Genomic DNA, 25193 nt, shown 5'->3' with positions numbered 1-25193 from the left:
ATTAATATGCAAGGGTGAAGTCGGGAATGGGCCAGGACAATACAGAGTTTATGAATGTTATCCACAACTTCATATGACAAAATTGGATAGTATAGAAGGGTTAACGATGCTTTCGCCATGTACATCACAAGGCTGCTGCAAGGCGGGATCCACAAAAGGTTGTCCAAGGAGGGAACAAAGCTTATTGAGAAACATGGATCATGGTATATATAGTTTCCTACCTTTACATACCTATGGATTTAGGGATTCAGATCCAAAACATACAAACTTCCTAGGTATGTGACAGACAAGATGATCATACTTGAGGTAGTAAGACAACTTTTGGAATTTGATTTCATCCAAAAGGAGAAGCACATAACGGGGATAACTCTCCCAATTGCACTCGGGAAGACTTTGGAGGTATGCCACATTGCAGCCACCACCGCAGCTGCAGTGAGTTTAGTTATTCAAGAACTTGAGTTTTATCGCCTTGGGACTTATAAGAGAAGGGATTGATTTGATCCATTCAAGAATATTGTGAAGATCAAGGGAGAAAGGTTTATACATAAGATTGACATTGAGAATTACTGGGCTAATCTCATGGATGAGCATGCAGTAAGAAAGTGGATGTGGTCCCAGATGTCAGTGGATTTCATGAGGAAGTGCAAATTCTTCTCCATTCTAGATCAGGTGCTTGATGACAGTGATCACACTCATTCGCAATATGTGAATGAAAAGGACATGCCTATCTTATTGCCTAGTTGGACGCAACCGGAGGTGGTGGATTTGAATGTACTTATGAGAGAAGTGAATGATTATTCTAGGGAATGGGTGGACGAGTACGTCAATAAGTTAAGACAAATGAATGTCACCTTTACCTATGAAAAGATGAGACATGAGGAACCTTCCCTTGATGATGATGACAGAACAATCAGTGATGCAAGGATACATGAAGATGAGGAGAGTCATGCTCTCAACAGAAGGAAGGGTATGCCTGGAGAATCACAAGCAAAAGGCAGGGATACTGTTAGTCAGTAGTCAAGGTAGAAAAAACATAAGTCTAATACTCCCTTTATCCACCCCGAGTACTTCATTAGTGAAAGAATAATATGCCAGAGAAGGGCGATTAGTCCAGACAGATTTCCCATACGGAAATCTTACCAGAGAATAATTAGGAATTGCATGCTACAGCACAATCGGTACCACCAAATGAAGATGAAGAGCAGCCATGATCTCCCACTGTCCAGTTGGAGGTTAGTTTGGGCAACAATGAGGTCAATTTGACCAAGGACAAAGAAACGGATGATGATGTCATTTCAGCTTTGAGAGGACTTGATCATGACGTGAACCTTGAGGATGGGATGGAAATGTCCTCCATTCTCGATTGGTTGTTGCAGAGCATGAAAAAGAAGAAGATGATAGAGGCACAACCCATAGAAGACATTGATGATTTCTTAGCTAGGCCAAACAAAGAAAAGGAGTAGAAGAAGGCTAAGATATTTTCTAGAATTGCTAGAGATGAAATAGGTGTGCGCATTGCACAAGTGGCAGTTCCGATGGGAGATGTAACCAGAGACCCAACTACTCCTATGGATTATCAGATTGCTACGATTGACCTTGGACCTACTACGAAGAAACAAGAGTCCAGAAACTTGATGATACAATCCAGGCAATCAGGGCACGATTGGATAGGACTATTGAGAAGAATATGTTTAAAAATGAGAATAGGAGACTCAAGGAATACATTGAAGGTATGAGTTCCCATAGGCATGAGGATCCTACTTTTGTCTCACCTATTGCAGTTGATTGTGGATTTCCCTTTGATTATGAGACAACGAGGAATACACATTTGGAGGTTGGAAAGTGGATTGAGGATGTTGCAAGACAAGAAGCAGATGATTTCCTAGCTCAATTTGTCTAGGCATTTGACAAATCGTCAATGCTCATATTTAGGATACAAAAGTTGGAAGGAGTTTGGGATGATTTCCAACCAGTGCAAGAAAAGACAATTCCTCGTCTCAAGGTGTTGAAGAAAATCCCAATGCCCACATTGATCCAGGAGGGAGTTGTGCACGCAGGTGATGTATATGATTTTCAGGGATGGTATTGTTCCTTGGCTATGAGGAAGTCTACTTATGATCATGCAAGACAAGATTGTGCGGAGATGGAAGGATCGATCCAAGAGATTCAATCTAAGATCCTTACATCGATTGATAAGTTGTTGGGGATGGACGTCCATGCTTCCAACACTTTACACTTAGAAGAATTGAGAGAAAAGATGAAGTTCATATACTTCAATCAGTTAGAATCTTTGAAGAAGAGTCAGATGGATGATTTGGTTTCTCTTGTGGTTCACATCAATAGTTTGCAGAAGCTTATGCCAGTTTAATCTTTCTTCAAAAAGATCAACTTCGTCAGGAAGTTCATAATAGGGCTCATCAAGCCACTAAATGAAATGTTGAAGAAAGATATGAAGATGGAATGGAATCCACTAGCCAAGGGAGCATTTGAAGAGATTAAACAGGCAATTGCCAATGCTCCTGTCCTCATAAATCTAGACTATACGAGGCCCTTTTACTTATATTCATTTGCATCAGAACACACTCGGCCATTCTTACACAAAAGATCGAAGAAAAAGATGAGTCACATTCATGAGTTCACCACTCAAGGATGTTGAATTAAGATACCCCAATGTTGAAAAACAAGCATACGTTCTAGTTAAAGCAATCAAGAAATTTCGCCACTACATTGTAAGAAGCAAGGTGCACACACTATCCTAGACATAGTAGTCAAGACATTATTAATGCAAAACAAGCTAGGCGAAAGAAGAGGAAAATGGGTCACCACTATCCAAGAGTACGATATTGAAATACAACCTATGAAGCTAGTGCGATGACAAGCGCTCACTCAGATGATTGCAATTGATGGACTAGGATTGGTGCAACAAATATATCAACTTCAAGACATTAGCTTAGACGAATGGTACAAAGACATTATATGCTACTTGTTAAATCATAGGTGCCCCTGACATTTGAACCCAGTATAGAAAAGGGCATTACGATTCAAAAGCCAAAGGTACATGTTACAAGGATCAGTTCTTTACAAGAGAAATTATGAAGGAGATTATCTGCGATGTGTTGGAAAGAATGAAGCTAAGGACATTATGGATCGTTTCCATTCCAAATTTGTAAGTGCACATGGAAGCACTCTAGCAACTGCTCATCATATCTTGTGAGCGGGTTATTATTGGCCCACACTGTTTAAAGATGCTCATCATATCTTGTGAGCGGGTTATTATTGGCCCACATTGTTTAAAGATGCTCATCAGCATATGAAAACATGTCATATTTGCTAGATAGTTGCTGTTTGAGAAAGGAACCCTGCCATGCTGTTGTAGTTTGTCATCGAAGTAAGACCTTTTGCTCAATGGGGTCTAGAATTTATTGGTATGATCAATCCTCAATCCTCAGCACAACACAGGTGCATTCTAACTGCTACGGATTATTGTACTAGATGGTCAAAAGCAAAGGCTCTCAATTCTTGCACTACCTATGTCGTAATCATTTTTCATGAAGAGTATGTTGTCACCAAATTTAGTTGTCTTCATGCCTTTGTTTGTGATAACAGTCTTGCCTGTACATCACTTAGATTTTCCAATTGTGCGTTTGAATATAGTTTAACCTTGAAATTTTTGTCCAATTATCATCCTCAGGGGAATGGCTTAGCAGAGTCAACGAATAAAAATCTCTTATGTGCCATTAAGAAATTGTTGGCTAAGAATCCAAAGGATTGGCACACACAACTCAAGTACACGCTTTGGGCTGATAGAACAAGGATAAAGAATTCCCTAGGAACTGCTCCTTATCATCTTGTATAAGGGCAAGACCCTGTCTTCTCTATCTAGCTGAGAATTCCCACTTTGCAGCTTATGCAGGAGTACTTAGAGGGTGAAGATTGAGTCCAAACAGGATTAGCACAACTGCTACAACTTGAAGAGTAAAGAGACGAAGTGTTGAACAACTTTGCAAAACACCAAGGAGTGGTGAAACGTTGGTTTGATAAGCAAGCACGAATCAAGCCTTTTAGGATTTCTGACTTGGTTCTTTGTTGGGGTAAAGCCCATGAAAAGCGAGGAGAATATGACAAGTTTGACAAATTATGGAAAGGTCCATACAAAATCTCTGAAATCCTGGGAGAAAATGCTTTTAAGCTAAAGACATTGACTAGAGAGGACATTCAATTGCCTGTCAACGGGCAATTCCTCAAGCATTACTTCCAACCTTAGGCTAGCTCTAGTAGCTTGCCTTGTACATAGTTAGTTTAGGTTTCCTTTTCAGTCTTGTCTTAGATTAGTTGTGTCAGTCCTAGAATAGATTTTATTTTCGTTTCTTTGCTTTAGTTGTTTTGTTGAGCTGAGGTTCTGATTTGCCTTGAGTTATTTGACTCATGTTTTTGTTGGCTCAGTTAGTTTAGTTTCCTTTCTTTAGTTTGGTTTTCTTTGCTTTAGTTTAGTCTTGAGGGATTATTGCGCGTGAGAAGGCGATTATATCTAGGCACACTCTAGCGTTATGATGTTATATCCTGTTCATTCCATGGATGATTTCTCATAAGGTTCTTTAGAGTTCGAGGTGGTTCTTTCTTAGTGTTATCATTTGCTTAGGATTTATACTTAACTTGGAGAAAATCACTTATTCTATCTTAATGTTGACATCTTTTGATTACTATATCTTAATATACACTAATGAAGTCCAAGTCATTGTGATTTTCAGGTGAAGTTGTGATTAGTGAAAAATCTAAAGTCTTACTTCAGTGCCACTGTAATTCTCCAACTCTAGTGAGCTTCATTGCTTACAAGCCGAAGTGTGGATAATGAGAAAAGAAAAGAAATATCATATAAAAAGAAAAAAAAATGAACGACAATGAAACATTAAAGTTTTGGCTTTGGGAATGCGTGAGTAACTCCAAGGGGGCTATGGACGCCCGATTGGCAATGGAGCAATATTTGTGAGATTATAGTGATAACCTTCTTGGGGCTATTGACACTCGCTGACAGTGAGGCTCTATCTAGGATGCTTTTGAAGTTAAAACAAACTATGTAGCTATTCACAATGGTACTTGTAGATGGTGGTCATCTTGTGAGATGGAATGAATGCAACTGCACACACATGGGTAGTCAAAGACTAAGTGTCTTGGTACAATCTGGGACTTTCCTCTTGTTTGTGTATGTTTTCTAACCTTTTGATTCACTAAGGGGGAACTTTTCGGAGATTCTAGGTTTCAAGTGGATTTTATTCTTGAAATGTTCAGGAACATTTCTCCAGTGGAGTCGCCAGATGTTGTGACCATTTCACACATCACCCCATCACAAATGGGGACCCCTCTTTTGATTTCATGTTATAGGAGTTTGCTAGGTTAGATTGCTAGAGCGATCCTTTTAGAATGAGCAAGTCTGAGTTGATCTCACATTCGGCATTTTGAAGGTCAAGGATTCACATCGTTTGCGGACTTTGACTGAAATAAGGTACAAATTTGGCTAAGGCAAGTTGCTTTTGGAGGGTAAACATTCTAAGTTCGCATTTTGGAGCACTGTCATTGACCCCCCAAAAGTGTGACTTAAGCTTTTAGGCTACTATCATTGACTCCTCAAAAGTGTGACTTAAGCATTGAGGCATTGTCATTGACCCCCCAAAAGTGCGACTTAAGTATTTCAGCCACTATCATTGACCCCCCAAATGTGCAACTTAAGGTGTAAAGCGGTTCCCTTTGCCTCCTTCGAGCAACGACTTAAGGTTTTGACTGATTTCCTTTGCCTCCTCAAGGCAGTGACCTAGGATGACTCATTTCTTTGAAGATTTTGGTCAGCAAGCTAAGAGATTCTACTATCAATCAAGCTTCAAAAGGTGATTTCCTTTGACCCCCTGAATGTGTGACTTAAGGGATAGGGTCATTTCCTTTGCCATGTCAAATGTGCGACATAAGGATCATTCACTTCCTTTGACATGTGAAATGTGCGACTTAAGAGATTATGCTACTATCTTTGCTATGTCAAAAGTGCGACATAAGGATAAGGTCATTTCCTTTGCTACCTTGAAAGTGCGATATAAGGTTTTGATACTTCCATTGACATGCTGAAAGTGCGACATAAGGATAAAGTGATTTCCTTTTCCCCCCGACAAGTGCGACTTAAGGATGAATCGATTGTCATTGATCGGCGACTTAAGGAAAATATGTTTTATGAGAAGATGCATTTAATGTGTTTTGCCACCTTAAATGGGCCCCACGATTTGGAAAGAAAAAACATTTAATTTGAAAGTTGACCTCACAAGTTTTAATTGCAAATCATTTAATTCGGATCAGAAGTTGGCCTTGTGATGGAGTATCACACCCTACCAAACGGCTATAAAGCTATGTTTGATCATTTCATTTGATCAAACTAAAATCGATTTTGCATAGGCTCATCAAGACAATGTTTTTAATCACACATATCAGTCAAGTTTGTCATTGATAGGGAGCGAATTCATTCCTTGGTGGCAGCAATTTTCATCAAAGCAAAGCAAGGTCATTGGAGGTGTCAAATTTGCTCATCTTTGACAATGAACTGACCTTTTCACAACAAATTTTTCATCAAGGACAGCAATATTGCTTCAGTGATCTTATCATTAATCAATAGGCAAGGAAATTACCTATTCTACATCAACATTGCCTTGATGGAGGGCAATTTTGTTAAAAGAACGATTTATTCAGAGATTACCAGCCCATTTTAATAAATTCATAGGTCTGAGACAAGTATATTTAATCATTTTTTCTAAGAAATCAGACCTTGTTCAAAGCTGGTATATCTTATTGATTATCAATTTTGATCAAAGAAGGCTTTTAGTTCATTGCATTCTAATCATCTAAGCGTATTTCAAGGCACAATTCATTAGTTTACATGGTTATGTTCAATTAGAATCAAGTTTTGCAAGCTAGGGTTTTAGCATAGACACCTAGGGTTTTAAGCATAATTAGGATTTTGATGAATTATCAGCTCTTACAGCTGAAATTCTTGGCTTAGGTGATTGATTTCCACTTGCAAGTATTCATATCATATCATTAGACTAACTTGAACAACTCTCATAGGTAGAACATGGCAGGGTCACGATAGATTCATTAAGGAGGACTCAAAGGGAGATACGATGGAATCCAAGATTGCGTCATTCTGGGGCAATGTAGGAGATATCAACCTCGGCCAAATCAACACAAAGAAGTTCCAAGGACCGCTATATACCACCAAGCCTTCCAGGTACTCCAAGATGATGATCGAGAGTGGAATAGTGAAAGCAATAGGCTTCCCTCTAGTTGTGCAGTGCAATGAGTTGATGATTGAGTGTGCCAAGCATTATGACACAAACAAGAGGATGATAGTGGCACCTGATGGTAGAGAACTAGCCTACCTCTCTGAGAAGCTATTAGCGAAGCCTTCCATATACCTAAATTTAACAACATGATCTACAAAGCAAGGAGGCAGCATGGGTGTTCTATGATGATGATCCCGACAAATGCCTAGGCATAATCAACAAGTATTGGCTATTGAAGAGTAGGCTTGGCTCATCCAAGATACCCGCCAAGGTCCATAGGATTGACTTCAAAGAAGAATTCAGTGATTTGAACACATTGCTCAACCGAATTGTAGGAGCCCCTCATGCATCTCAATTTGAGAACTGGATGTTCTTCTTGTGGAGATCATATCAACTGGAAAAGAGAGAATCAATTGGGCAAGGATTATTAGCAATAACTTCGATATACAACTCAAGGGACTTGTGCAAACTAGGACCTTCTACATGAGTTCATACATCATATATTCACTTGCCAGAGCTCATGAATATACAAGATTAATCTATAGAGGTCCAATCGCTACTAGAGCCGGAGAATTGAGAGCATGTGAGTCATACACAGTTGCATTATCCTGGCAATACACATTACAGGAGGGTGAATGATGCCTTCACTATGCACATTACAAGAATGTTGCAAGGTGGTATTCATCAAAGATTATCCCCATAGGCGAAAGAGCTAATAGAGAAGTTCGGTGCTTGGTTTATCTAGTTTTCCAAGTTCAGCAACATAAGAATACAAGGATGCTCTTGTCCACCATACATGCTACCGAGATATCCTACCGACAAGTTGGTATTGCTCGAGTTGGTAAGGCAGTTGATAGTGTACAACAAAGTTTAGAAGAATAAACACAAGACAAGGATTCCATTTCCCATCTCAGTCGGACAGTCATTGGAGGTGTGCCCATTTTTGCAAGTGGCAGAGAAGGTGGATGAGGAATTGAAGTCTCTCCATCTAATCCCATACTTTTCTAGAGATAACGTCGATCCTTACGACTGCATCAAGAAGAAGACACAAGCGTAAGTTACAATTAGAAGATCATTTCATTAATGCTAAGGATGATCTCGACATAAGGAAAATAATGTGTTCGAGGCTATCGATTGACATTGTCAGAGCTAGCAAGGTCTTTGACGTTCCCGATCAAGCACAACACTGTGGAAGGTGCCTCCTACCAGTAAATGAGCAAGAGAAAGATAAAGAAGTGAAGATCAATTGGATTGAGGTGGAGGTCACCAACTTAAAAGAATTAATGAAGCTAGTCTTATCATACACAAGGCAATGGGTAGATGCTCAAACCCACGTATTGAAGAGTCAAGGCATTGAGTTGACATTTGAATTGATGGGAGAGGTAGAATCTTTTGATGATGAGACGAAAAGTGAAAGCCGGAGTGGAAGTGCTACACAGTCACCCCATTCCAAAGGATCTAAGAGAAAAGAAATCAACAAAGAGCCTTCAAAGAAGAAGCATAAATCAGGTTCTTTCTACTATTAGGTTCTTTCTACCATTACTTCTTCTGTGCACGAGATAGAAACAAATCAAGGGGCCACCTAGGAAGATCATCCACCTAGAGAGCATTGATCATGGAGTGAATGAGTCGGTGGAATCTACAATTTAGAATAGCAGCTGCGAAAGGAAGGACAAGGGAAAGCAACCTGTTGATGTGTTTTTTAGACACAATCTAACACAGAATAAAATACCCAAAAGTATCTTATCCTCTCTTGAACAAAGTTTCTCAAATGCTGAAGATTAACTTAAGGATCACTTGAGACATCTCTAAGGTTCTGGTATGTCAAGTCTTGACTTGTGGATAAGCTTGTTGGTTTGATGTGATTATGTTGGGATCACAAAGGGACTTATGTTGAATTGTTGAATGCTTGAATCACTTGAACTTAGATCCTAACTATTATCTGGGAGAATAAAGAAAGAGCAAAAGGCATAGGGTTTAGGGAGTTTATTCTAATCCTAAGAATGCAAGAGAATGGATGAACTATTTAATGGAATCCTACTGGGCGAGTTCTCACCATCAAATTGAACAATTTAACAAAAGCTCAGTGCAATCTTCTAAGGTGCAATTCAAAGATGTTCAAATCATTATCATTCAAACATTGCTTACCATTCAAATTAATGCATAAACAATGGATATATAACAACTTGAACTTAAGCTCATATCATTTCAGTTGACCACACAAGGCACTCTTACAATCAATAAGAGGCTAGTGGTATGGACTAAACAGATTCCACACAAATACATTCAACAAATTCCTCCATTCAATCTAACCAACATGAAAGTAAATTGAGAAGTGAAGACCATGCAAGTTGTTGAAGTAACAAATCAAATTCACCATGACTTCAATGAAATCAATTGTTCTTTACGACAAAGTTTTGGCAACAATCTTTGCCTCTTCCTAATCTAACTTCTATTCTAATTTCTATTCACTATTCTATTCGTCTATTCTATTGCTATTCTCTCTTTTAATTATTAACCTTTACAAATGAAGAGCTTGAGCCTTTTATAATGCTCTCAATACGATTCAATGGCTTAGATCAATTTGAGATCAATGGCTGAGATTTTACAATGAAACCCTAATTAGGGTTTGTTACAACGATCTCAATTTTGGCCAATGAAATAATCACAATATTTGGACACATTTCCTCTTTGGAATATTCGACCAATGGATAACGGGGGTAGGTGCCTTCATATGATGGGCTTGGTTCATGAATCTGAACGTGCTGATGTGGAACTCCTTGATTTGGTGAGTGGTGACTGGGATGTCACCTCTCTTGTAGACTTGATTCATCATCATGAAGGGATGTTGAGATATATCTCTTGATACTCAACATTTCAAGTTCGCTCAAAGTAGTCGTGATGGGAAGCATTGATGTAGTTGAGTCATTACTCCATCCTCACTTGCCTTGGGGTGATTGTATGACTTCTCCTTCGCACTCCTTTGATCTCTTCATGTCTCCATGGTGCGGTGAGAGTTTGAGGTTCCTCTTGGGCATTCTCTTTCTTGTAAATGAAGTTTTCCCCTTTGCATTGTGGTGTAGATCTTACAATCTTCCTCCTTTTGCACTTTGCATCATCGTCCTCTCCAATCTGCAAAACAAAACAAACATGATATCAAACACACATAATGTATAACCTTGATAATTCTTCTAACTTGATATATTCTTTGGTTTTATGCGTTTTATAGGCATGATGAGTGCATTGGGAGGGAATTTCGCTCCTAGATCAAGGTAATGGAAATGAAATTCGCTCTAATCAGGGAGCAATTGAAGTGGTAGGAAACTCAACCAATCTTGCCCTCTTATACCTCAAGATCATCATCCCTCCATGTAAAAGGTTTGAAATCGTCATTATAATTGCCTTGAGAAGATTTTCGCTCTTAATGGAAGGCAATGGAACAAGAATTCGCTCCTAACAAGGAGAAATGGAAATTTTTGGGTACTTAGCTAAATTTTCATTTGCTTGCTTTTTCATTCATCAATTCATCTCTTGAGTTTGAGTGCTCACATGCAAAGGCTGTCAAATTCTCTTCACCAAACGCTTTAAGAATGATTTCGCTCCAAGATAGAGGCAATTGAAGAGGATTTCACTCCTAATGAGGAGCAATTGAAGTGCTTTTCGATCCTAGAGAGGAGCAATTGAAGTTCTCTCAGACCTGATCAAATTTTATCCTTCATCACTTCAAATTTGGGTGATTTGCTATCTATGCAAGTGAAGGAGTCAAATGAACTTCGAAGAAGGTTCTATAAGCAATTTCGCTCCTAACCTTGGGCAAAGGAAGTAAATTTTGCTCCAACTGAGGAGCACTTGAAGTTGAAATCGCTCCAAAGAAGGAGCAATTGAAATGATTCCTCAAATCGAAGTCTTGCTCACTATCTTTCATTCATGACAACTCAAATGCACCAAATCATACTCATTCAAGGCTTCAAAGGCAAATTCGCTCCAAGGGAACAACACATGAAGTAAATTTCGGTCCAAAGGAGGAGCACTTGAAGTGATCTTCAAACTTGAAATTGAACTCACTCTTACTCACTTCTCTTTATTCTATGGGCTCAAACCTAAGTCTTTTAACCATTGATTGATGAAAACATGTCAAACTAACCTCAAGAAAGGCTTGTAGGGGAATTTCGCTTTGAGACTTGAGCACATGAAGTAGAATTAACTCCTATTGGGGAGCACCTGAAGTGGATTGAAATTTGACACTTAGCACTTCCTTGTTCACTCTTCTTCATTCCATCTATTTAGGTGTTTCAAAAAGCTCAATGTGCATTCTAGGAACAATTTCGCTCTCAATAAGGAGCACTTGAAGTGAATTTCGCTCCAATTGGGGAGCCCTTGAAGTGATTTTTGCTCTCAATAAGGAGCACTTGAAGTAGCTTGAAAATGCACCTTTGAGTCAAATCTCATCGTTTTATGCCTTAGTTAATGCTCCTCTATGCCAAAAGTCTTTAAAACTCACCTTGAATGGGACTTCACCTTCAACTTGAGGCAATGGAAGTGAAATTCGCTTTGAGAAAGGGGCAGTTGAAGTTTTTCGCTCCTAGAAAGGAGCAATAGAAGTAACCCTTATTAGTAGTCTCCCTTCATTCCTTGGTTGAATTCATGATAAACTTCACTTCTTCTATGATCAAAATGTTGTTAAAGGCTTATAAACTCACTCATTTCCCTCAAATGTTGCTCAAGAAGTCCACATTGCTCCCAACTATGTGTAATGGAAGCAGATTTCGCTCCAACTAGGGAGCACTCGAAGTTGCCTACATACCTGACCTAATTCAAGGTTATTGATCCTGCATTGCATTCTTTGCTCAAATTGAGACATTGCACAGTGATTAGAGGTATCTAGAGTGATTTGGAAGGTTTGGAAAGGATTTTGCTCCTAATGAGGAGCAATAAAAGTGAAATTCGCTCCTACTAGGGAGCAATTGAAATTTTTATATACTTAGTCAATTTTTTCTCTTGGAGATCACCTTTCACTCGGAATGCATATACGTCACTTGATGATGAAAGAAGCACTTGCATTGTTGATTTGGCTTGATCTTGAAAAGTCCCTCCATCAAACCTCTTTCTCTTTATGTTCAATTTGACCTCATTTCACCCCCAAAAGAAGACCTATCCTTCTGACTCCCGGCTTCTTGACAAACTATTCCTCTCCAATGCAAAGGCTAATACAAGGACTCTAACACTACCCTAGAAAGCAAAAAAAAAGTGGGGGTCACATTTGCAATGGGGCAATGTGTGAATACCTCACAACACAACCCTTGGGTTGAGACAAGGTAGTCCTGCCTAAGCCAGTCAATGATAAGATAGGTAGTGATGCATACGTGAGCATTGAGTATGAAGATCAAGAAGTTACATCTCCACCTCGAGAAGAGAAGCAATTGAATGAAGTGCAAGTTAGAGAAGAGAGATTAGCTATCCCTGCATGGCTAAGGGAGAGATTGGCAAAGGAAGTGATAGTAGAAGAGGAGGAAGATCCCATTGAGTTAGACAACCTCTTGGATAGAATTCAAGAGGCTGAAAAGAAGAATGCAGTGAAGATGTCTAAGATGACTATAGATGGTAAAGGATCCAAAATAATATAGATTGCCACTCCAAGAGTAGATAAGCTCGAAGACAATGTTAATGTTAGAACCAAAAAAGTAAGACACAAAAATCTGAAACTTAGAAAAATCTCACAAGAACAAGATACACTAAATTTTATCCTAGGAAAACCCTCCACCTAAGGGTGAAAAACCCAGCCACACCAAAAATCAACCTTTATTAAAGACACAATCTTATACGATGCTCTCAAGCTTAATCAAGCAATGATTTAAGCAAGATTGTTAACACTTAACAATCGGCACTATAAGTTGATAACATCTCAGAACAACTGAAAGCTTCTACACTACAATCAGCACGAATGATCACATATTAATATAGACTCTCTCTTGAGAACTTCACCCCCCACTAAAGCAAAAACAACAACATTGGCTTTTGAAAGAGAAGAAAAGGCTAGAAATATATCTTGCTGGAGGTAGACGGAAGGCCAAAAGGCACCATAAGCTTATCAGCAGTTACATATATGCCGTCACATAAGCCACATAGACAATCTTTATATCAGATGAAATGCGAAGAGAAAACAAACCGCTGCCAGCACGCATGAGGCTTCCACAAAGCCGCAAGTCACACATGCAGGTTGGTGATAGTTAACAAGAAATCGGAAACCCTTCCAGCTAAGAAGGAACTCATAAATGCAGAGATCAATATCTTCGAACATAGACGAATTGATAAAATTAAGGCACGATATCAACAAAATGGTTATACAACCATCGCAGGAAAAATAAAATCTCCTCTAGCATACGCAAACATTAACACTCCCTCTTAGCAAAGGTGATATTATTTTCTGATTTTCAAGTCATGGAGTCTCTCAACATGACAAACACAATGGCTACACCCATATGTGTAAAAGGCAACATTTTATCACAGATTCTCTCAACGTGATAGCATCATGGATTCACTCAATATGATGTTCACCATGGCTACTCCCATGAGTGAAATAAACACAAGCTCTCATCACAGAGTCACTCAACCTGATGTTGTCATGGAGTCTCTCAACATGACATCCACTATGGCTACTCCCATGAGTGGAAAGAGCAACAAGGACTTTCACCTCAAATTTCTCCATGACAGAGAAAAATGCATTACAAGGGCTTTCACCTCAAATTTCTTCGTCACAGAGAAAAATGCATTACAAGGGCTTGCACCTCAAATTTCTCTGTCACAGAGAAAAATGCACAAGGGCTTGCACCTCAAACTTCTTTCACAGAGAAGAACGCATTAACAAAATCTTCATGATGATGTGGCTTCTTCTGAACCTAATCTCAACCTTTTGACCTCCTCGTCCAAGGTTGCCTCTAATGAAATGTCAGGCTCCTTCTGAAGTTGGATGTCAGGCTCCCTCTGAATCTGAAATGTTAGACTCCCTCTGAAGCTGAAAAATCAGGCTCCCTCTGAAGCTGAAATGTTAGACTCCCTCTCATTGGGAGATCCCTCTTGTCTCAATTTTAATATTTTCAGTGTTGTAGCAGTCAAGAAGTATGTTGGAGCATACCCCAATTCCAAATCTCCCATCGGTAGAGTGACCAACACTTCCAACAGTATGAAACATAATGATAGCTCAAATGATGCTCAAATATAGTTTTCAGTTGGAAGTTCACAAACACATGCCATGCACCTAGAACATGTGTAGCCTCCACCTATAATAACAAGCACAAATAGAAATAATGATTCACTATTCCAATGTTATGAAAATTCATGAACATCATTCAAACATAAAAGAAACTTATCTCTTTATTGCCAGTTCCCATTGAGGTAGTCCTGTAGCCGAGTCTTATCTTCTCATAAGACTCCTCCAACACTTTTCTTTATATCAAGAATCTTTTGGTATGCATTAAAGTCTACTCAAATACACCACATATTGAGTGTTCTCTCCTTTGAACAAAACAAAGATTGCAGATTATAGCAATGATAACAATGTGATAAATGATCACAACAAATACGAGCTGATAGGATACAGATGCAAAGATCAATCGCATTGTAAAGATCCCGTCGAGTTTTGCAAGGCCGCTCAAGAAATCCGAAATAGGAAGAAATGAAGTCGAAACTTAGAGAAAGGTGTAGTCTTCAAAAAAACATAGTTTGAATAACACCAAATAATAAACAAGCAACCCTCCCAAAGTCCTAAGACCTCCTGTGAGGGAGATGGCCTCAAACCTTGCTCTGATACCATGTTAATGTTAGAACCAGAAAAGTAAGACACAAAAATCTGAAACTTAGAAAAATCTCACAAGAACAAGATAAACATAATTTTATCCTGGGTAAACCCTCCACTTGAGGGTGAAAAACCCAGCGACACCAAAAATCAACCTTTATCAAAGACACAAATCTGATACAATGCTCTGAAGCTTAATCAAGCAATGATTTAAGCAAGATTGTTAACACTTAACAATCAGTACTATAAGTCGATAACATCTCTGAACAGCTGAAAGCTTCTACACTACAATCAGCACAAATGATCACATATTAATATAGACTCTCTCTTGAGAACTTCACCCCCCACTAAAGCACAAATAACAATATTGTCTTTTGAAAGAGAAGACAAGGCTCGAAATATATCTTGCTGGAGGTAGACGGAAGGCCAAAAGACACCATAAGCTTATCAGCAATTACATATATGCCATTACATAAACCACATAGACAATCTTTATATCGGATGAAATGCGAAGAGGAAAGAAACCACTGCCAGCACGCATGAGGCTCCTACGAAGCCGCAAGTCATATATGCAGTACATGCAGGTCGGTGACAGTTAACAAGAAATTGGAAACTCTTCCAGCTAAGAAGGAACACATAAATGCAGAGATCAATATCTTCAAACAAAGACGAACTGATAAAATTAAGACACGATATCAACAAAATGGTCATACAACCATCACAGGAAAAATAAAATCTCCTGTAGCGTACGCAAACATTAACAGATGAAATCACAACAGAGGAGTATGATTTAGAGACTATTTATTTAGGACCTCCTACCATTGATCATGCATTGGAATATATGAATGACACGATGAAGACAGTCCATGACATGCTAAAGTTGGAAGTAGAAAAGAACAAGAAGTTGGAGAAGGAAAACATTATATTGAGAAGTCATCTCCAACAACTCAAGCAATTGTTGAGTTAGAATGATCCTTTGGCTACGCCATTGCCGTTGCCTCCTCCCGACTTAGTTGATAACTTTGAAAAGATGAAAGCTTCGGTGTAGCTGATGGATAATTGGATTAACAAGACTTTCAAAATGGCGAATGCATTCATAAGGGAGTTAGTAGAGATATTTGATAGAGCGTATATAATCTGGCCAGTTCGGTTGAGTCAATTTGGCTAGATTCTCGAAAGCTATAATGCTATGAGAGCCCAAGAGGATAGGGGAGAACCCTAGGGCCTACCTCGGGTGAGACAGATGGAATTGCTTCCGAATGAGATGTCTACGAAGGCAGATCTAGTTACGCCGGGTTGAAGGGGGGCGGGATACTCACACCCATGGGGCGAATAAAGGCAGCATTAGGAGGATGGGGTTTGACCCTTGGACCCCCTGCTTCCAGTGCTTGGGACACGGAATCAGACCACTCAGATCAAAGCATGACCTTGAGAGGCCAAGGGGAAGGGAACAAGATTCTAGCATAATTCTTGTCCCCGCCCCTCCATATTCAGTACTAGATTCAGTCTCCCTACTATCAACGAGGGCCAAGCCTGTTCGTTTTCGTTTACCTATGGGGATTCTTGAAAGAACGCAGACACTCATGACAACATATGATACTTTTGTCTACACCAGATATTTCACCATACCTATATTGCAAGTAATGAAGAATACGTTGATGTAGACATTGGTGAAAGGAGTATTGAAAGATGGAAAATCACCTAATTTCCAGTAGTGGTGTAATTTGCTTCGCATGAGGAAGGTCATTTTTGAAGTTATCAGCGGAGGATGCATCCAAGTTGATCAAGCAATCAACTTGATACATGACAAGATCTTGGAAGTAGCCGAGATCATTCTCAAGACGGTGAAGAATGAAGGAATTGATGTTGATGCCGATCAGATAGCCAAGCAAGTGAAGATCATCTTCTTTGGAACAGATGAATCCCCTTCTGAGAGGCAGGTGGATGATATACATTCATTCACCGTATTTGCCAACAAAACGAGATTTTGGGCTAGGATGGGAGACAACCTTTGCTTCAAGCTTGGATGAAGTTAGTTACTTGGAAGAACAATTGAAGAACTTGTTTGCAACTCCAATAACTGAGATTGAATCAATGATGTCCAAATTCATTGAATTTGCAAAAAGAGAAAAGGATAAGGGCAACAAGATTCTAGAAGATAGTTTGTTATGATCCTATGTGGCATCAATTTTCCTGTTGGAGGATTTTCCCTCGTATTTTGCCAAATGGATGTCATATTCCCATTGGCTGACATTTTGAAGAAGAATTAATTAATTAATTTAATTAGTTAAGTTGTCCAAATTAATGATATATTTTATGGATAGCTTGATTAATTAATTTAATTAATAATATTAAGTTAATTATTTATAAATTATCAAATAAATTAAAATTAAAAGATGACTTTATATTTAATTAATTTAATAAAAGTGATTAATTAAAAGATTATTTCATAAAGTCACTTCTAGAAGCTTCAAGATGTAGGAGTGAAAAAGTATAAAGTGAGATCAAGAGGAAGCTTCAAGGCAGATTTGGGAATTGAATTTGATAATTGATCGGGTTTTGTGGAGCCAAGAGGTGTCTGCAGATTTTGGGTCTTTGGGAACGAAAACTCCCATAGATTGCATAACTAAGGGAGTGAAAGACCTTCCGAGGGGTTGCTATTGTGAGAGGGAGACATTTCAGTCTTCCTAAGTGCGCTCATCAAGTATTTTGATGTTTGCCATGGTAGATGTATTGTGAATCTTCAGATTGGCAGCTTAGATGTTCATTGCTCATCAATTCTTGCAAGGAAGGATAGCCGACCTCATTGGAGAACATTTAGAAAAGGTTTGTGAGTTTGCTGATTGGATTACAGGTCTGAGCCAAAATCGTGTTCCTTTCTACATTCCCACTGTTAATGCATGGTAGCTTATGCAAGATAAGATCTTCCTAACCTTCCTGTTCTGTTATTCATCTACATGCTTCATGTCTGATTTATATTACATATGATTATCGGATTGTACAAACATTGCTTATCATTAAGTTATCGGGTTAAATTAGCCGATACATACTTGCTATCGGATGCATAAACATTGGCACCAATTCACATCTGTTATCGGGCTTAATTATATCAAGCATATTTGTTATCGGGTTTAATGAATACACCGCTTCATTTGGCATTAAACATTGGTTAACAAATGCACCGGTTGGATTATATTCATCATGCACTTTGAGTCATCAATGTTTATCTGAAACGATTCATTAAATAGATCAGTCATTATATTATGATATTACAATATGCTATCGGGGGTTTTTGAACCGATAATCAGCATTGTGTTAATGGTATAAATGTAAAGGCACCGATCAATGGGTGCATTGATCGGTCATGCCTAAAAGGCATGACCGGTCAATACACCAATTGACCGGTTGCCTAAATGATATATATGCCAATTGAACTCATTTGGAGAAGAAATAGAAAATATTAAATGATCTCTCTCCTTCAGACCTGCAGATAAAAATCAGAATTATTAGACATTGACATAATTCCTCATATCCATATATAGCATACATAGTTCATAACTTGTTCTTTAATTGAAATTGAAATAACTTTACATGGTATCAGAGCCAAGGTAATCAAACCTTAGGCTATTCAATTTTGATAAAATTCAAGGACTAAGTTACAAACTACATCACATTTCCATAATGGCCAACGCTATCAGATTCGAAGATAGACTCGGAGGTAGCGAAGATTTTTCAGCTTGGAAGTTTAGAATCAAAATGATTTTAAGAGAAAACAAAGTTGATTCATATGTCCAAACTGAAAGTGCACAACCAGAAGATGAAACCGAGAAATCCACATGGATCCAGGGAAATGATAAGGCTATTAAAATAATAGTGGATGGGGTAAGAAATAATATAATGCCCATCATTAGAAAGCAGGAGACGGCTTATAAAATGTTCAAGGCACTTGAAAAGACATTTGAGATATCAAATGCAAGTCGTACTCTAGCACTAAAACGAGAAATAAATCATATCACCATGAACAAAGGGGAGACAATCAACGCCTACTTCATGCGGATATCAGTTCTAAAAGATGAACTTGCAACTCTGGACTACGAGATCCGAGGCAAAGAACTAACACTCATTGCTTTAGATGGGTTGCCTAGTGGATGGAGCACATTCGTCCAAGGCATCAGTGCAAGGTCCAAATATCCTAAGTTTGAAAGACTAAGAGATGACTGTCTACAAGAAGAATCCCGATTGAAAAAGGTAGGAATAAAACAGAAGAATATAGATGAAGACTTGCAAGTCCTAAATACAAACATCAATAAAAAGTACAAAAAGAAGCAATTCAGTGAAAGAAAAGCTAAACAAGGCAAGAACACTTCTAAGAAAGACCTATCACATGTTTAATGTTATAGGTGTGACAAATTCGGACACTATGTTGCAAACTGTCCGGAGAAAGGGAAGCAAGCCACATTTGCAAAAGTGAAGAAATCTACAAAAGAAAATGACTCCGAGAACTATGTCCTCTACTCAGCACTTACAAGCCATACTTCAAACAAATCTAACTCATGGGTGATCGACAGTGGTTCATCCAGACACATCACCGGCTTTAGAGAAATACTAGACTCCATGATAGAGAAAGATGATGAGGAAGTAACCATCGGAGACGATTCTTCACATCCATTCAGAGGAATTGGAACCTGCACCATCAAACTGAAGTCAGGCATGTCACTACGACTTGAAGAAGTACTATATGTTCCAGGCATCAAAAGAAATCTAATCTCCATATCAGCACTAGAAGATCAAGGATACAAAGTGACCTTCATGGAAAACAAGGTGTTGGCTTGGCCAAAGAGATCCTCCATCAAAGACGCTAAGGTCATTGGTCGAAGACAAGGCTATTTGTATGAGCTATGTACAGAGCCCAATCTAGCATTGATCCATGAAGCAACTAATGCAAATGAAGTATGGCACAGGAGATTAGGCCATCTGAATTATAGAGCTTTGTCAACCATGGGAAACCTTGTCACAGGTCTACCTAAGTTGAAGCAATATCATTCAGAGGCATGCAAAGGGTGTGCCTTAGGTAAAAATACCAAAAATGCATTTCAGAATAGTACTAGGAAAACTAGCAAAGTTTTGGAGTTAATTCATTCTGATGTATGTGGACCTATGTCCGTACCCTCGCTAGGGGGATTTTTGTACTACGTAATTTTTGTTGATGACTACTCTAGGAAGACGTGGATCTACTTTCTGAAATGTAAAGAATTAGAAGAGATCCTAAGTAGGTTCAAAGAGTTTAAAACATTAACAGAAAATCTCTCTGAAAACAAAATTAAAACCTTAAGAACTGACAATGGGGGGGAATACACATCAGAACTATTTAAAGACTTTTGTAGAAATTCTGGGATTAAGAGGGAGTTGACAATACCTTATAATCCACAACAAAATGGAGTAGCTGAAAGGAAAAATAGGACCATAGTAGAAGCTGCCAAAGCCATGATACTAGATCAAAATCTAAACTTGAACCTTTGGGCAGAATCAACTAACACTGCTGTGTACATACAAAATAGATGTCCTCATTCACACCTTGAAGATAAAACTTCTGAGGAAGTCTTTACCAAGACAAAACCAGATATCAGCCATCTTAGGATATTTGGGTGTCCGGTCTATATTCATGTACCTAAAGAGAAAAGACTAAAACTAGAACCCTCTGGAAAAAGGGGAATACTTGTAGGATATAGTGAAACTTCTAAAGCCTACAGAATCTATGTACAAGGGCAGAGAAATATTGAACTTAGTAGGGATGTAATCTTCGAAGAAGACTTAGCCTTCAAAAGGGCCCAAAATACAATAGAACTTGAAATTCATAATCCTACTCCTAACCTAGAAGAAGAACCTACTCCTGAGCTTCAGAGGGAGTATCTTGAGGAAACTATAAGTGAAACACAAGACCCACCTATAGATAATCGCAAGAAAAGACCACTATGGGCCACCAAAACTATAGCAGAAGCTCAAAAGTTCGCTGCTCCTTCAGGAACCTTCAGGGAAAGCAAGAGGCCTAATAAATTCATCAACTATGTTGCACTTATGAATGATCTCTCTAAAGCTGAACCTAACAATGTTTCAGATGCACTCAAACATCAAGTATGGATAGATGCCATGACTGAAGAATATCAGTCCATTATGAAGAATGATGTTTGGGAGATTGTTCCTAGGCCAACCAAGAAATCTGTCGTGTCTTCTAAATGGTTGTTTAAAATCAAGCATGCTACAGATGGCAGTATTGAAAAACACAAGGCCAGATTTGTAGCTAGAGGGTTCTCACAGAAGGAAGGAATAGATTACGAAGAAACATTTGCACCTGTTGCCAGGTACACATCAGTAAGAGCTGTCCTAGCCATTGCAGCAGCAAAGGGGTGGAAGGTACATCAGATGGATGTTAAGACAACATTCCTAAATGGCGAGATTGTGGAAGAAGTCTACTTAGAGCAACCTGAAGGGTTTGAAATTCATGATGCAAAGTCTCTTGTGTGTAGACTCAAGAAAGCTCTTTATGGGCTCAAACAGGCTCCCAGAGTTTGGTATGAAAGAATTGACACCTATCTCTCAAAGCTGGGTTTCTCTAAGAATGATGCAGATCTTAATCTCTACCTCAAAAGAAATAAAGGTGATATGTTAATATTAATTTTATATGTTGATGACTTATTAATTACAGGAGATGATCACCTAATAGATCAATGCAAGAAAGATCTATCCACAGAATTTGATATGAAAGACTTGGGGCTTCTTCATTACTTCCTAGGATTGGAAGTATGGCAGAATTCTGATAATATTGTACTGAACCAAGGGAAGTACACCTTGGACATATTGACAAGATTTGGAATGCTAAACTGCAGACCCATGACCTCTCCTATGGAAACCAACTTCCATAAACTTAAAGAAGCAGCAGCAGAATCAAGACCTACTGACCCCACTCAATACAGGCAGATGATTGGGTCCCTGATGTATCTAGTAAATACAAGGCCAGATATCTGCTATGCTGTTAATGCCTTAAGTCGGTTCATGTGTGAACCTAAGGAGATACACCTGGTTGCAGTAAAGCATATAATGAGATATCTACAAGGTACCCTAAAGCTTGGTCTCAAATATGAAAAGGTTGACATAGATCTACATGGATTTACAGATTCAGATTGGGCTGGCAGTGTGACTGACAGAAAGAGCACTTCAAGGTGCTGCTTCAGTTTAGGGTCAGCCATGATATCCTGGATCAGCAGAAAACAATCTTTAGTAGCTCAGAGTTCCACAGAGGCTGAATATATTGCAGCTTCAATGGCTGCCCGAGAAGCAGTATGGCTAAGGAAATTGCTCGTGGGATTATTTGGAGAACCTATGAAACCTACAGTCATTCAGTGTGATAATCAAAGCTGTATAAAACTTTCTGTAAATCCAGTATTTCATGACAGGTCCAAACATATTGAGATTCCATATCACTATGTACGAGATATGGTTGACAGGAATGTGATAAAGTTAGAATATGTGTGTACAGGAGATCAGACTGCAGATATTCTGACCAAACCACTTTCCAGAGTGAAGGCTGATCACTTCTGAAAGGGTTTAGGTATGATAGAAAGATAATCTGCTTTGTAATCTATACTTACATATATTTAAGATGTTTAAGGTGTAAACTTCTTTGTCATGTTTGGACTATCTCTTGGCTTCTTGCCACTTGTGTTCATATCTAATAGGTGACGATCTCTCAGATACTGAACACTTGTATGTAGACATCATAAGGTGACGATCTTATGATAGTCAAACCAGTAATCATGTTGGATCACTGGTAAGTCATGGATGTGCCATGACTATGTTGTGATACAACATTTGTACAAATGTTATTGCATTATCACAACTTGGATATGATGAGAACTTAGCACTTCTCATATGGTTATCCTTGTGTTGCATGTTAGGCAATACTGATATCACGTGTAGGTGATATCTCAACCATTGATCATGTTGGATCTCTGGTAAGTCATGGATGTGCCATGACTATGTTGTGATAAACATTTATAAATGTTATTGCACTTATCACAACTTGGATATGATGAGAAACTAACCTTTCTCATAGACTTATCCTTAAGTATTGCGTGTTAGGCAATACTGATATCATGTGTTAGGTGATATCTTGATGAATCTTACAGATCACATGTTTTTGGTGATTTCTCACATGATCAGGTGATGATTCTCTTACTTTTATCACATGTTAAAATAATACTTTGTCACATGCTCAAGTGATGTTCTTCTATTTTGTATCATATGTCTTGATAGTACTTCTCATGTATAAATGATTTTTGCTGACTGACATTATCTTAGTTATGAAAAGGAAATGTGATGCAAGTTGCCTTATCTATCTTCCAAAGCTAAGAGGGAGTGTTAATGCATGGTAGGTTATGCAAGATAAGATCTTCCTAACCTTCCTGTTCTGTTATTCATCTACATGCTTCATGTCTGATTTATATTACATATGATTATCGGATTGTACAAACATTGCTTATCATTAAGTTATCGGGTTAAATTAGCTGATACATACTTGCTATCGGATGCATAAACATTGGCACCGATTCACATCTGTTATCGGGCTTAATTATATCGAGCATATTTGTTATCGGGTTTAATGAATACACCACTTCATTTGGCATTAAACATTGGTTAACAAATGCACCGGTTGGATTATATTCATCGTGCACTTTGAATCATCGATGTTTATCTGAAACGATTCATTAAATAGATCAGTCATTATATTATGATATTACAATATGCTATCGGGGGTTTTTGAACCAGTAATCAGCATTGTGTTAATGGTATAAATGTAAAGGCACCGATCAATGGGTGCATTGATCGGTCATGCCTAAAGGCATGACCGGTCAATACACCAATTGACCGGTTGCCTAAATGATATATATGCCAATTGAACTCATTTGGAGAAGAAATAGAAAATATTAAATGATCTCTCTCCTTCAGACCTGCAGATAAAAATCAGAATTATTAGACATTGACATAATTCCTCATATCCATATATAGCATACATAGTTCATAACTTGTTCTTTAATTGAAATTGAAATAACTTTACACCCACGACTTAGGTCATATGGCTTTATTTAAGCATCAAATCTTCCTCAAGAGGTCAGCTATAATTTTGGAGACGGCGATTCCCTTTCGAGGAATTTTGAGGATGTTTTGGTGGTAAGATCAGTGACAAATCGGTCTGAAGTTGAAATTGCATCAGACCCTTATCCATCACTATTTTGCTCACAATCCATTGGTAATGCGTCGTTTCATGGATGTGAAGACAGCGATATCTTTTGTGGAGTAAGGCAAACTGTTTGAAGACAATTTGAGGTCGATTTGGTGGAGTAATCAATGATATTCACTCTGAATCATAAAATTGTGGCAGGCAGCTCCTAACCTTCAATTTCGTTCATAAGTCACCTATTCAGCAACAACACTCGGTTCTAAGGACAGCGCTACATTTCCTAAGGGCGGGCAATTATTTTGGAGGAAATAAGGACTTGCAGCCATCAAATCAACATTGTATCCGACTTCAGTAGCAGCAGCAGGGGCAATTGGTATTAAGGAATGAAATGACACATTAAAGACTCCTTCACTCATGCTATTGTTTGCTTCTAAAGGTGTCTTGAACCAGGTTCCTAATTAACTTGCTTTCATTAAGAATTAATAATATGTATGCTTAACATGACTGCAACCCCTAAGTCCTCAGAAGTCTGAAAAGTGACAGTCCATGTATGATTTATCTGCTGCCTATATCGTGTCCATTAGGCTGTCAATTGAAATGTAATTTGGTTCTTCATATGAATAAGAAGGTAGACTTGGGTTTGCATCATATCATACTATCTTTCTGAGGACGCATGGCAAGTGTTTGCTAAAATGTCCATTTGCTGATTTGATATTTAGTGAGCCTTTAAGACAATTGTTTTGAATCATTATCAGTCTTAAGGATCATTTAGGATCATTTTGAAGTGGTTTATCTTGAGACATTTATGTGTATTGGCCCACATTGCAAATCTGAAAACACTATCAGCATA

General features: G+C 38.4%; 1 protein-coding gene across 1 annotated transcript in view; it reads left to right on the top strand.

Annotated features, from left to right (window-relative positions):
• LOC131049284 (magnesium transporter MRS2-3) overlaps positions 1-25193 on the top strand; it is a 152364-nt gene that overhangs the window by 53834 nt on the left and 73337 nt on the right. The gene's annotated exons all lie outside the window — the stretch shown is intronic.

Source organism: Cryptomeria japonica, chromosome 10 (assembly GCF_030272615.1).
Source record: "Cryptomeria japonica chromosome 10, Sugi_1.0, whole genome shotgun sequence".
Lineage (NCBI taxonomy): Eukaryota > Viridiplantae > Streptophyta > Pinopsida > Cupressales > Cupressaceae > Cryptomeria > Cryptomeria japonica.
Note: the sequence above shows the minus strand (reverse complement) of the source record. Positions and strands in the feature narration are given on the sequence as shown.